We start from the raw sequence: 12,780 nt of genomic DNA, 5'->3' as shown, positions 1-12,780 counted from the left end.
TACCTATTCAGTCTTGTTTTCCCCTTTCCTCTACTCCTGGAATTTACTTCTTTCTACATCTGGAAGCAAAAAGCAAACCAATGATCTTCAATATATTCTCATATTTAAAGAGTTGTAATTAGTGGAAGGAAAGAAGAAAGAATATGGCCTTTGTGTTTTACAGTTCTTCTGTCTCTCACATATTTGTGACCTGGGGATCAAGTGACTAGGAAATATCCCTTTGAGAGTTCACACTGCTATCATTGTAGATACATGAAACTGATCATTTGTGCTTCAACACAAATGACAGAAATACCGAACAAACAAATAAATGAAAAATTTAATTCAGATGCACAGAGGTCAACACACATTGCTATGAATAGACTTTCACCCATTGTAGAGTATATTCATGTAGATTAGAAATAACTTCAAGCTAAGGTAAAGCAAATAGGCTGAGTTGAGTCTGAGCTGTCTTATGGGATATTTCTTTTATAGGACTTGAGGGGTTTCTTGGAAAGCTACTTTGTATTCTCTATATACATGAAGAAATACCCTTCCAAGAAAACAGATTGGAATATAAGAGAAACAACCAAAAACAAACAGTTAACACACCTGTTAACCCATGCCTTGGGAAGATGAAGCCAGCTTATATGGATCCTGGTAGTTAAAAAAGTTAATATTCAATATTTAAATGAATTAAAGGCCACTTGAGAAGTTACAAAGAAATTTTAGAGGAAAGTGTCATATGTAACAAAGATAAAAATGAAGAGGAGAAATGAAAAGAAGCAGAATATTAAGAATGCTAGAAAACTTAAAAACGTACAAACTGAATGAGTGGAACCCATGGGGAAATTTTTATGGAAGAGACAAGACCAGTATTTTGGAGGTTTTTCTTCTGTGTAGACTTCTTTGATGCTTCTCCAATATAAGCATTCTCCTGTATTCATATGAATATAAACTACAATTTGTATTCAGTTTAACAACCAAGATTCTTGAGACTATTCCTAGCAATTCTCCAAATCATTCCTACAAAAGTAGTTTATCCTTTAAATTTCTTTTCCCTAGACCAAACACCAGAAATTCATTTGCTTGTTCTTTGGAATAATCATGTCTTATAACCTTCTATGATAGAACTTTGTTTTGTAAGAGAAGACTACTACACAAATTGATTATAAATCGATTCGTGTATACCTCAGATATAAAATGGTGATTTGCATTCCCCTTCTGTTTATCAGCACTGCCTTTAATGTAATTAATATAATATTGAATATAAGTAGTCATAGGATATAGGTTAGTGTATGCCTAGAAGGTGGTTCTGCTAAATTTTTATTTGGAGATATTAAGTTGGGGTAAGATATTCTTAACACAGGATTTACCACTTCAACCATTTGAATGTGTGTGGATTATTAATATTAAATGTCTCTACATCTGTTCCCTTTGTCACATCTTTTTCCAGAATATCTTAAATCTTCTAAAACAGAACATCTTGCAAACATTAAGCAATCACTTCTCTTTGCCTCTTACTTGCTGTCCATGAAAATTATAATTTACTTTCTGTTTCTGAATTTTACATCTCTGTGCATCATATATCTGTGTAATCACACAGTATTTTTTATTATGGAGTTGGTTTCTTTTAATAAACACAATATCTTAAAGGTTTATTCATGTTGAAACATGAAAATATTTTAAGACAAATAAATAATCTTCCAACATACCAATAAACTTCCTATATCCTTTGTGGCCTTCTATAAATTTGAATTTCTTTTACATTTTTGTTGTTATGAATAATAGTCATGGAAACATGTGGGTGGTTCAGGTTCTCAAACATCTGTTGAGTGTTTTTACTATTCTTGACAGACATGGCGAATTCTCACTGCAAGATCAGAAAGTTATGAATGCTTTATTTAGAAACTTCCACATAGTTCATCACAGTGATTACTTACTCACATTGACGTTCCTAAAAGTGAACTGGTTTAGCAATTTCTTGTAGATTTTTAAATAAATGTTTAATAGAATACTAATGGGTTGAAGGAAATGAGAAGGGCTAGAAGACCCTTGCAGCAAGTAATTACAGAACATATTTTACCTGACCAAAATATTTAATTACCATGTTACTTTATCTTAAAAATGATTACACATTAATTATAAACTACTTTTCTTCTCTGAAACAAAACAACACAACCAAAAGCAGAGTTTGTTCTGACTGATGGCTGTAAAGGGCTAGAAGCTCACAATGGTGGCAATTACTGGCTAGTTTTGCATCATCTTCACACAAGTAAGTCATTTGGGAAGAGGAAACCTCAGTTAAGAAACTAGCCTTATCAGACTGGCCTGTGGGGAAAGCCTATGGTACATTTTCTTGTTTGATGACCAGTCCACTGTGGGCAGTGCCACCTCTGGGATGGGGGTTCCTGGATGAAAATGGCCATGTGAAACAGCCAGTAAGCATCACTCTTCCCAGCCTCCCTTAAAGACTTTATCAAAACCATTTGATATTTTGAATTAAGAATCTCTAGTTCTGGACAGCTGGGGGAGAAACAGCAGCCATGATTAACAGAGATCACCATCTTTGAGATAGTTTCTGGAGTATCCTCAGAGTCATCATACAGAGGTTATGATCTAGAAGGTCCAAGACTGGCCAGCTCAATTTGATAATGTATAAGATTTTGCCAGGTGGTACTGGTTTTGAAGGCATGAAGAGGTCATGGAGAGTATCTGAGGCTTTGTACTGTGTGTCAGGCCTGGAGTTCTTAAAGACAGTTCTGGAGAAGCCATCAGTAAGGTGTAGCCTTAGTCGCTGTCATGAAGCCAGGACTGATGATGTTCTGAAGGCTTCAGCACCAAGTGGCAGGGTCAGAGTCCCAAAGAAAGATGAAGTTGCAGACCAGTAGCAGAGACCCCGCAGTTTTGGAGATGAGTGTACCATGGAACAACAATAAGTACAGCAGAAGCTGTGGAGTTTAGCTGTCCCAAACCTATTAGACAAGTTGCATATATGACTAGCAGATGCATAAAAGTAAGACTGTCCAAGATGGCATGTTGACAGGAGCAGGAGGCTGAGAGATCACATCTCAGATGCATATAGGAAGGAGAGAGAGCTAACTGGAAGAGGCATGAGGAAGTAAACTCTCAAAACCTCCCCCCACCTCCCCCACCCCCAAGCAAATCCAGAGAGACCAGGGGACCAGCTGTTCTGGTGGGTCCAGGTAAAACAGACCCTGCATCTGGGCCTGTTTTCCAGTGCCTGGGGATCACCTAGGAACTGCAAAGAGCTTCCAATCCTAGCGGGAGACAAACACCCCAGACTCCAGGTCTTCTCTCCCACCAATGAGACCAGGAAACCAGCGGATCAGGCAAGGGGTCCAGAGGACCAGGTGGAAGGTTAAGCACCCCAGATTCCTGGTGGTCTTCTCCACCCATGGGACCAGAATGAGGACAAGGAATAGAAGAACTACCAGATTATTGGACTTGCCAGCACCCACCAAAGGCAACTCTGGTCCCCTAACCACCAGACCAGTAAGGGGCTCTTTCTGCACCCACTAGAAGAAGAGATGGGAAAGAGACGATACAAAAACACACTCAGCAACAGAAAAACAAATATGACACCACCAGATTCTAGAGACTCCACACCAGCAAGACTCCAACATTCCAATGCAAATGAAGCAGAAGAGAATGACCTTAAAACCACTGTCATGAAAATGATAGAGGCCCTAAAGAAGGATATAGGAAAATCCCTCAAAGAAATGGATGAAAAATCAAAGCAAAAAATGCAAGAAATGGAAGAAGAAACAAACCAAAAAAGGCAGGAAATGGAAGAAGAAACAAAGGAAAAAATTCAAGAAATGGAAGAAAAATCAAAGCAAAAAAATGAAAGAAATGGAAGAAGAAACAAACCAAAAAGGCAGAAAGTAGAAGAAAAAACAATGCAAAACATACAAGAACTGGAAGAAAAAGCAAACCAAAAAAATGCAAGAAATGGTAGAAAGAACAAACCAAAAAATTCATAAAAGGCAACAAATGGCAGAAAACATAAACCGAAAATTGCAAGAAACAATGCAAACAGTACAAGGGTTGAAAACTGACATAGAGACAATAAAAAACACAATCTGAAGAAAGGCAGGAAATAGAAAAGCTGGGCAAATGGTCAGGTACTACCGATACAAGCATTACCAACAGAATACAAGAGATGGAAGAGAGAATCTCAGGTGTTGAAGATACACTAGGAGAAATGGATTCATCAACCAAAGAAAATCTTAAGTCCAACAAATCCTTAACACAAAACATCCAGGAAATATGGGATACCATGAAAAGACCAAACCTAAGAATAATAGGTATAGAAGAAGGAGAAGAAAACCACATCAAAGGGGCAGAAAACATATTCAACAAAATCATAGAAGAAAACTTTCCCAACCTTAAGAAAGATATGCCAATGAAGCTACAAGAAGCTTACAGAACACCAAATAGAGTAGATCACAAAAAAAGTCCCCTCGCCACATAATAATCAAGACCCCAAATATACAGAATAAAGAAAGAATATTAAGAACAGCCAAGGAAAAAGGCCAAGTAACATATAAAGGCAGACCTATCAGAAATACACCTGACTTCTCCATGGAAACTCTGAAATCCAGAAGGTCCGGGATAGATATTCTACCAACACTAAGAGACCATGGATGCCAGCCCAGACTACTATACCCAACAAAGCACTCAATCACAATAGAGGGAGAAAACAAGATATTCCATGACAAAACTAGATTAAAGCAATATGTATCCACTAACCCAGCCATACAGAAAGTTTTGGAAGGAAAACTCCAACCCAAGGAAGTTAACTACAACCAGAAAAACATAGGCATTAGAGAATCCCTCTCTACCAACAGCCAAAAGAACAAAGGGGTGAAATTCCACACATAATTCCCCCACCAACAATCATTCCAAATCAAAGAAGAATGAGCAATCAATGGTCACTAATAAGCCTCAACATTAATGGCCTTACCTCATCCATAAAAAGACACAGGCTAGCAAAATGGATTCAATGACAGAACCCATCCTTCTGCTGCATACAAGAAACATACCTCACCCTCAAACACAGACATTACCTGAGAGTTAAAGGTTGATTTTTCCAATCAAATGGACCCAAGAAACAAGCAGGGGGAGCAATCCTAATATCTAACAAATTAGACTTTAAAATAACAGCAATCAAGAGATGAAGGAGGTCATTACATACTTATCACAGGCAAAATCCACCAAGATGAAGTGTCTCTCCTGAACTTCTATATCCCAAATACAAAGGCATCCACATTGGTAAAAGAAACATTACTAAAACATAAATCACATATAAAGCTCCACACACTTATAGTGGGAGATTTCAACACACCACTCTCACCACTAGACAGGAATACCAGACAGAAACTCAACAAAGAAGCAAAGGGGCTAATAGAAGTAATGACCCAACTGGGATTGAAAGACATATATAGAACATTTCATCCACATAAAAAAGAATATACTTTCTTCTCACCAACACATTGAACCTTTTCAAAAATCGACCACATACTTGGCAACATATCAGACCTCAGCAGCTTCAAAAAACTGGAATAACTCCATGCATCTTATCAGACCTCCATGCTTTAAAATTAGAATTCAACAACAACACAAATTGCAGAAAACCTACAAACTCATGGAAACTGAATAATGCACAACTGCACCATTCCTGGGTCAAAGAAGAAATAAAAATGAATTTAAAGTCTTCCTAGAATTCAATGAGAATGAAGACACAACATACCCAAACCTATGGGACACTTTGAAAGCTGTGCTACGGGGGAAGCTCATAGCACTAAGTGCCCACAGGAAGAAACTGGAGAATAGTTATACTAGAGAATTAACAGCACAGTCTAAAGCTCTAGAACACAAAGAAGCAAACTGCCCTAGGAGGAGTAGATGCCAGGAAAGAATCATATTGAGGGCTGAAATCAATAAAGTAGAAACTAGGAAAACAATACAAAGAATCAATGAAACGAAGAGTTGGTTCTTTGAGAAAATCAACAAGATAGACAAACCTTTGTCCACACTTACCAAACAGCAGAGTGTGAACAGGCAAATTAACAAAATCAGAAATGAAAAGGGGGACATAACAACAGACTCTGAGGAAATTCAGAGAATCATCAGTTCATACTTTGAAAACCTGTACTCCACAAAATTCGAAAATTTAAAGGAAATGGACGACTTCCTGGATAGCTATCATTTGCCAAAATTAAATCAAGAACAGATAAGCAATTTAAATAGGCCTATAATCCCTGTGGAAATAGAAGCAGTCATCAAAATCTCCCAACCAAAAAAAGCCCAGGTCCAGATGGCCTCAGTGCAGAATTCTACCAGACATTCAAAGAACAGCTTATACCAATTCTTCTCAAAGTATTCCATGCAATCGAAGCAGAAGCGTCTTTGCCAAACTCTTTCTACAAGGCTTCAATAACCTTAATCCCCAAGCCACACAAAGACACAACTAAGAAAGAGAACTTCACACCAATATCCCTCATGAACATTGATGCAAAAATACTCAATAAAATCCTGGGCAAATCAGATCCAAGAACACATCAAAACAATCAATCACGACGATCAAGTAGGTTTTATCCCAGGGATGCAGGGATGGCTCAACATACGAAAATCCATCAGTGTAATCCACCATATAAACAAGCTGAAAAACAAAAGTCTCATGATCATCTCACTAGATGCTTTAAAAGCCTTTGACAAAATCCAACACCCCTTCATGATAAAGGTCTTGGAGAGATCTGGGATAACACGAACACACTTAAATATAATAAAAGCTATATACAGTAAACCAGCAGCCAACATCAAATTAATGGACATAAACTCAATGCAATTCCTCTAAAATCAGGAACAAAACAAGGCTGTCCACTCTTCATACCTTTTCAACATTGTACTTGAAGTTCTAGCCATTGCAATACAACAACAAAAGGGGATCAAGGGGATACAAATTGGGAAGGAAGAGGTCAAACTTTCACTGTTTTCAGATGTTATTATAGTTTACATCAATGACCCAAAGAACTCTACCAGGGAACTCTTACAGCTGATTAACACCTTCAGCAAGGTGGCAGGCTACAAGATCAACTCAAGAAAATCAGTATCCCTACTACATACAGATGATACAAGGACTGAGAAAGAAATCACATCAGCCTTTACAATTGTTACAAACAACATAAAATACCTTGGGGTAACGCTAACCAAACAAGTGAAAGACCTGTATTGCAAGAACTTTGAATCTTTAAAGAAAGAAATTAAAGAAGCCCTCAGAAAATGGAAATATCTCCCATGCTCTTGGATAGGTAGGATCAATGTAGTAAAAATGGCAATCCTGCCAAAAGCAATCTACAGATTCAATGCAATCCCCATTAAAATCCCAGCACAATTCTTCACAGACCTTGAAAAAACAATAATCAATTTTGTATGGAAAAACAAAAGACCCAGGATAGCCAAAACAACCCTGTTCAACAAGGCAATGTCTGGAGGAATCACCATCCCTGACCTCAAGCTCTATTATAGAGCTATAGTCCTGAAAACAGCTTGGTATTGGCACAAAAATAGACAGGTAGACCAATGGAATCGAATTGAAAACCCTGATATTAACCCACACACATATGAACATCTGAACTTTGACAAAGAAGCTAAAAATATACAATGGAATAAAGAAAGCATCTTCAACAAATGGTGCTGGCATAACTGGAGACTGGCATGTAGAAGAATGTGGATTTATCGATGTTTATCGCCATGCACAAAACTTAAGTCCAAATGGATCAAAGACCTCAACATAAATCCAGCCACACTGAACCTCTTAGAAGAGAAAGTGGGTGGTACCCTTGAATGAATTGGTACAGGAGACAGCTTCCTGAACATAACACCAGTAGCACAGACAGTGAGAACCACAATTAATAAATGGGACCTCCTGAAACTGAGAAGCCTCTGTAAGGCAAAGGACACAGTCAGCAAGACAAAAAGGCAGCCCACAGAATGGGAAAAATATTCACTAACCCCACATCTGACAGAGGGTTGATCTCCAAGATTTACAAAGAACCTAAGAAGCAAGTCTCCAAAACACCAAAGGATCCAATTAAAAAGTGGGCTGCAGAACTAAATAGAGAATTTTCAATAGAGGAGTCTAAAATGGCTGAGAAGCACTTGAGAAAGTGCTCAACATCCTTAGCCATCAGGGAAATGCAAATCAAAACATCTCTGAGATACCATCTCACTCCTGTCAGAATGGATAAAATCAAAAACACCGAAGACAATTCATGCTGGAGAGGATGTGGTAAAAGGGGAACACTCCTCCATTGCTTGTGGGAGTGCCAACTTGTTCAGCCACTTTGGAAATAAGTATGGAGATTCCTCAGAAAAATGGGAATAAACCTACCACAAGACCCAGCAACTCCATTCTTAGGCATATATCCAAAAGATGCTCATTCATACAACAAGGATGTCTGTTCCACTATGTTCATAGCTGCATTATTTGTAATTGTCAGAACTTGGAAGCAACCTAGATGCCCTCAACTAAAGAGTGGATAGAGAAAATGTGGTACATTTACACAATGGAGTACTATTCAGCAGAAAAAATAATGGAATCCTGAGATTTGCAGGCAAATGGATGACACTAGAAGAAACCATCCTGAGTGAGGTAACACAGTCACAAAAAGAGAAACATGGCATGTACTATCTCATATATGGATTTTAGACATAGATCTGGGGAGTGCCAGCCTACAATCCCATGGCCAGAGAGTCTGAGAAACAGAACCTTCATTTAGTGGCTGATGGAAGAAGAGGCAGACTCCCATGGCTAAGCACTGAGCTGAACTCAAGAAAGCCAGTAACAGAGAGGGAGGACTGATGACCAAAGGGATTAAGACTGGGCTGGTTTAACTCCAGAAACGGCTGACCTGACAAGGGTTAACTCTTGAATCCCAGGCATCAGCCTGGGAATCCAGCATGGGACTGATCAAGACCCCCTGAATGGGGGTGTCAGTGAGGAGGCCTAGGTAATCTATTGAGCCTTGGGCAGTAGATCCGTACCCATCCTGAGTATACACATGGACTTTGGACTCCCATCCAACAATATGAGATTCACTCTCACCCTGAACTCTTGGGGGAGGGTCTAGGCCCTGCTCTGGACAAAAGTAAAGACTATGAACACCTCCATGGAGGGCCTCACCCTCCCTGGGGAAATGATAGGATAGTAAGGGGTTTGGGGGAGGGCACTGGAGGAGGGGAGGGAAAGGGAGAGGGACCTGGAACTGACATGTGAAGCAACCTTGTTTCTAATCTAAATTTAAACTTAAGAATAAATAATAAAAAAAATTAAAAATCCTCCCCCCAAGTCATATACTTCAATGGTCAGGGATTTAGAAACAGCATGATTGGAAAATTGATGAGACATCTGGGAATATGTATGTGGGCAAAGGACATGAAGATACACGTGTTCCATATGAACGCTTGCCAAAAGTGGCCTAAGTAGAGGAAGAATTCAGTAATCAAATAGGATGATCCAATATGTTTGTAGTCATCCTCTTTCCCTAGCCCTTCTTATCTTTCTCCAAAGGGCCATTGAACAAAATGGTCATGGTGGCAGCCATGGAGGGGTTATACATGGGTTTGACAACAAAGACTTTCACTCACCAAGACTGACCTAGATATGACTGCTATTGAGTGTCATGCCTGTCGGCAGCAGATACCAAGCACCAGTTCATAGTGTTATCAGACAGTGAGTGACTCTAACATTGACTACATCGAGCCACTCCCATTACAGAAAGGACAGCACTTTGTCCTTACTGGAATTCATGCTTATTTTGGTTATGACATTTCATTTCCTGTACATAACGCTTCTGCCTCAACTACTATCAGCAAATTATGGAATATCCTGACCTCCATCATGGTATTCCACACAGCATCACTTCTGATCAAAGAACTCACAGCCAAAAAGTGCTGCAGTGGGTCCATGGATGTAGATTCCACTGGTGCTATCATGGTCCACACCATCCCGAAGCAGACAGCTTCATAGAATGGTGTAATGGCCACTAGAGGATACAGTTACACTGCCATTTAAATGACAACAGTCTGGTTTTGGAGAGGTACAGAAAGCTGTGTGTTCTTTTAATCAGTATCCAATATATGGCACTTTTCCCCATAGCCATGTCTCAAGGTTCAGGAATCAAGGGCTGGCAGTGGAAATGGTACCACTTGCCTTCATTCCTAGTGACCCACTAGGAGAAGATTGGCTCTTCTCATTATTCCATGCTCTGATGACCTAGAAATTTTGCTTTGAGCAGGTTTGTATTTGTGTCAGTGCCAGGGGCCATGAGAGTTACAGCAGGTGGCAACTAATGTTCAGATGTCAACCCACCAAAGGCATGGTTATCTGATGGTGGATCAATCCTACCATACAAGGTCTTCAGGACCATCGACTATGAAAACTTTTGCTCACTATTGCTGAAATATTGTGCTCACTATTGCTTGATGTTTCCCCAACACCTTCACTGTAGTGTGTAATCTCATGTAATATGTATATGTAATCTCTTGATTGCCTCTCAATCTATTGGGCACAATTTGCCATGTACTGGTGTATTGAGTGACTACCCCCAACTCTGTGGGACCTCTTGGAAGAAATCTATTAACATAGTCAATAACCTTGGTTCCCACAGTTTAATCTCCACATTATTCCCTGAGATAGACTCATAAATCATCTCCTTGCAATTGTCTTCTATTTGGCAGGACATTTGGTGAGGAAAGGAGTCCTTCACATGGATCACATTCCAGACCTTCATTATAGGGGTGGTGCATCCCAGCTTGTTTGACTCTTAGTCCTTCCTGATAAGGAGATTGGGTGTCCTATAGTCCCCTACAGCTAACCTCAGTTAACCTCTGCTCTACCCCCCAAAATCTATTAATTCCCTACACCAACCCTCACCTAAGGTTACCTATACAGGTTTTCAACCTAAGAATGTAGTATCATGCACCAACTCTGCTTTTCCCCTTTTAGAATTTAGAAGACTTCTAGATATTACCCAGGTGTCCTTCTGGCCACAACTCCCCAGGGCCATAAAATTGCTGACAGTGTACCTCAGGACAGGTCTTATCTGCTTTTTGACCCTAAGAAATTCAAGCTGAGAGACTTGCCTGAGTGTGTGTGTGTGTGTGTGTGTGTGTGTGTGTGTGTAAGCTGGAAACTTTGCTGCACCAAAAGAACACAGCAACTGCTGCAGAAAAGTACTTTAGTGACAGTTCACTTCACCCTCAGATCCTTCTAAGTCACATGCTTCTTGAAAGCCTTCTTCTGAATCCTGAGGGGACACTGAGGCTGGTACTCAGAGCCCTTCCCCCCATATGCTAGGAAGACAGATGTCCTATAATCATCAGTGATGAAGGTGTGGGTCACAGCTCAATAGAAAGAACCAAGGTCTGCAGAAGTTATTGCTAAGAGTGGGTGTTGTGATTTTTAAGAAGTTGCTTGAGACAGAATGTTTCAAACAAAGTTTTTTTTAATTAAGTAAAAGAATCATAAAAGAGGAAAGGGGAGAGACCTGCCTTCAGGGACAGGAGCAGTGAGACTAAGGAAAGAGAGGCAGAGAGGGAGGGAGGGAAGGAAGGGGTAGAGAGGGATGGAGAGAGGGAAGAAGGAAGGGAAGGAGGGAGGGGGAGATTTATAATGACCTTGTCTTGGGTTAATTCTTCAAAAACAAGAACAGCCATGAAGATGGGTGTGAAAGTGCTTTACCACAAATGCCCCCAGTTGAAAGTATTAAGGGACAAGAACAGTAAGGGCGAAGAGAAAAGAAGGAAAGGTAAATATTGACACATTTCCAGTAGTGGGAGCCAGTGGGAGAGTAATGTGAGACGTCTTCTGCCTCTGTTTATGGAGTAGAATTTTTGTCCTGGTTGGGAGCAAGTTTGATCAGTTCTCAGAGTTGTCTCTATTTAGAGCAGTAGTTTTCAACCTTTCTAATGCTAAGACCCTTTAATAGAGTCCCATGTGTTGTGGTGACCCCAAACCATGAGATTATTTTCATTGCTACCTCATAACTGTAATTTTGCTACTGTTATGAATCATAATGTAAATATCTGATATGCAGGATATCTGATGCACCATCCCTATGGGGTTATGACCTATCCCTATCCCTATGGGGTTGAGAACTACTGAGCTCCAGGAAAGAGCTTGAACTATTTAGCTGCCATGTGTAAGGTACAATATACCTTTTGTATTTCTCCCATGAAGGAGTGTAAATCAAGTTTTGGAAATCTGGGGCAGTGCTGCAATAAACTGGTGTAGCTGTAAGCAGCCATGATAGAGCACAAACTGAGAATATGCCGAAAAAATGTATAAGGATGTAATACGACATGAGAAAGTACTACCCTTGATGTAGTAAAAGATCATAAGTATCCTGAGTGTGGGTACAGACCAGTTAGAGCAAATGCTAGCTGGGGACTGGAGGACAAGAGTCATTTACCAAGAATAAAGTGAATAAAGAATTTTGTATCAAAACTTTATTTATTAAACAAAAAATGCACCATTGGAATAACATTTCTATAAAAAATGAATATGAGACTGTTCTACAGTGATTACAAAACCCCCTTTTCCTCATGTAGTGTATACAAGTTCATGTGTAGAAACAGTCATCGCTTTTAAACCTTAAGCAAGCTTCCTTTCTCATAGAACAACATTTACACTTAAATATTGCAATCACTACTCTAATTTGGTTAACAATGCTAGAGGCTGACAATTCCAAGAAACTCTTTGTAGGCTCAAAA

Source organism: Mesocricetus auratus, unplaced genomic scaffold (genome assembly GCF_017639785.1).
Source record: "Mesocricetus auratus isolate SY011 unplaced genomic scaffold, BCM_Maur_2.0 Super-Scaffold_6730, whole genome shotgun sequence".
Lineage (NCBI taxonomy): Eukaryota > Metazoa > Chordata > Mammalia > Rodentia > Cricetidae > Mesocricetus > Mesocricetus auratus.
Note: the sequence above shows the minus strand (reverse complement) of the source record.